This window comes from Equus caballus, chromosome 8 (genome assembly GCF_041296265.1).
Source record: "Equus caballus isolate H_3958 breed thoroughbred chromosome 8, TB-T2T, whole genome shotgun sequence".
NCBI lineage: Eukaryota > Metazoa > Chordata > Mammalia > Perissodactyla > Equidae > Equus > Equus caballus.
This window is the reverse complement of record NC_091691.1, coordinates 88,233,679-88,236,331: the sequence shown is the minus strand read 5'-3', so window position 1 is coordinate 88,236,331 and position 2,653 is coordinate 88,233,679.

Genomic DNA, 2,653 nt, shown 5'->3' with positions numbered 1-2,653 from the left:
CCAGTGGGCACATGCTTCTCCCTCATGGGATTTCCTACCTCCTCGCTGTCTTTCTACATCTAACGGGTGCTCCCGGCCCAAACAAAATCCCACCTCGTTCTCAGTGCTCTCTGGGCCCAGCCACCTCAGGCAGAGGTACGCTCTCCTGCCAGTGAACACCAGTTAGCCTGTGCCCTCCCACAGGGCAGGAAAGGGGTCTTGTTCTTCCTGGTGTCCTGGTGGGGACTAGCACAGAGTCTGGCCAAGAAGATTTGTTTTGTTCTGTTTTCCTGAAGGACAAGCACAGTCTAATTCTTTTGGCAACATTGGGTGGCCAGAGGTGCCATGTGATGTACAAGTCAAAGCAAAGCCATCCAGAGGGTGCCTGCCCCAGTGTGTGGTCCAAAAGCCATGAGTCACAGTGGAAGGAATGTGGGCTTGGGGGTCAGAGAGAGCTGGAGCCATACCCTGCTGTTTACCAAGCTGGATGCTTCACCCAATTCTTTGAGCCTATATTTCTTCATGAACTAGGTGGCATAGCCCCTAAATCTGGGGTTATTGGGTGAGTGAGCAAATGGAGTAACATCCATAAAGCTCTTTCACATATAACACCTGGCCCATTAAAGATGCTCTATGCAACTGGGCTGGTTGCATCTAGGGATGTTTTGGTTGACAAGAAAGGGACTACCAGGATAAGACAAATATTTGGGGACTCCAAAATGGAGAAGGTATAGAGGAGAGAGGAATTCTTCTAGGTGCATTCAGTGTCCATTTTTCAAGGGTTAGTGCCAGTTGGAGGATGCTGGCATCAAGTACAGAGGTTAGGAGTTCTATATCTGAGCTTAGTCTGCATGAGTTCAAATCTAGCCACCAGCTTCCATTAGCTCTGTGACCTTGAGCTGATTATATATCTATTCTGTATCTCAGTATCCTCCTTTATAAGAGGGGATTTCCTTCTCATATGTTTTTTGTGATTATTAAATGAGATAATATACCTGTAACCAGTTTACTGGTGAACTGGGCTGGGCAGGTGGTAGGAAAATGCGACTTAATTCTTTCTTTCCAGCGTCCTTGCAAACCCAATCTGTTGCATCTTCCTCCCCATCCCCAGACCTAATCCCCTAAACCAAATGCCTTAGACAAGCACTTCTCCAGTCACTTCCATGTAATAAAGACATTTTCAGAGATGATAAAACCCAGAATTCTTCTAAATCAGAACTTCAGTCTCTCTTGATTTAAAGCTTCTCCAGCCACCACAGCTGGGGTCTGGTTCGGGCTCACTAACCCAAAGGGGAAAGGAAGTAGATGTGGGCTTCCTCACCATTTTGCCCACCACGCTCTTCCACCACCACCCCCCCCCCCCCACACACAATACCCAAGATAGGGCAAGGGAAGGAGGAAGGGGGGAGCAGCAGAAAGACCTGACTTGACTGGTCAGTTGTAATCTAATATTTGGTACAAGAGGTGCCAAATGTCATCTCCTTCTCACAGGGTGCTCCTGTGGGTTCTTTGGAGACTCCACACCCTCCCTGGGTAGAGCTTTTGAGCAGAGTCTCAAAATAATCAAGCCTGGCCACCTCCACGTGTCACTGTAGCTGATAGCAAGCCAGCATTCTCCTCTCCACTCCCGCTCTATCCTATTTTTCCTTGTTTTGCCTTAGGGGCCCCTCCAGCCGGCCTCTGTCCTGTAGTTCGAGTCCCAGGTTTCTCAGCCTCGGCTCTGTGAGATTATTCTCTGCTATGGGGGCCTGTTCTGGGCATTGTAGGATGTTTAGCAGCATTCGTGGCCTCTACCCACTGGATGCCAGGAGCACTCCTCCCCTTAGGTATGACAACAAAAATGTCCCCAGGCAATGCCAAATGTCCCCTAGGGGGCAGGATTGCCCCTAGTTGAAAACCATGGGACTAGACTCTTCCAGACAAGAGCTAATCAAAAATCTCAGTGCTTGCTAAATTCCAGGAGACACATTAAGCCCCCTGAACACTTGGCTTTAAGAGGCACTAATCCCTGCCCTCTTCTAAACACTCACTAAGCTTTTCCCATACTTTCTATTTCGTAGCGTGGCGAAAGGGGATAACGAGCCAAGAGTGGCGAAACCTGATTTGGGCACCCTCAGCAATCCTGCCCAAATGGTCTTTCTTTTTTAGCATGTGGGGGCATTTGTCACTCTTTGTACTCAATAGACACATTCTATTTGAGTATGCCGCAGGGACAGGAAAAGGGCTGCGTTGAATACTGGGTTCAGGGACACCATAATTAATTTAAAACAAATGTACATGACATTGAGAGAAATGTACTTAATAAGAAATTATTCTAAGTATACATAGCTGAGTTACTAAAATCACATTTTGAAACTGAGTCCAAAGTGAAAAAGGCTGGAGAAAATTCCCGTGTCCTCCTGGAGGCTTCTGGTTCCATTGTGGACGATTATGTGGTGGGAAGTCATTCTAGCACTCGCCTTGTCCTTTCCTCCCGAGGAAGAAAGGGAGCGGGAGGAGGAAACAGAGCTGGTTGCAGGAAGAAAGGGAATAGGGGCAGTAATTATCCTCGCTCCTTTTTGTTGTGCATCAATGCCCCCCACAGAGCGTTTACATACAGGAATGCTTTTGCAAGTGGATGGCTTCGTTCTCTTTCAAAATAGTAAATCCAACTTCATGGGGAAAAAAACAAAAC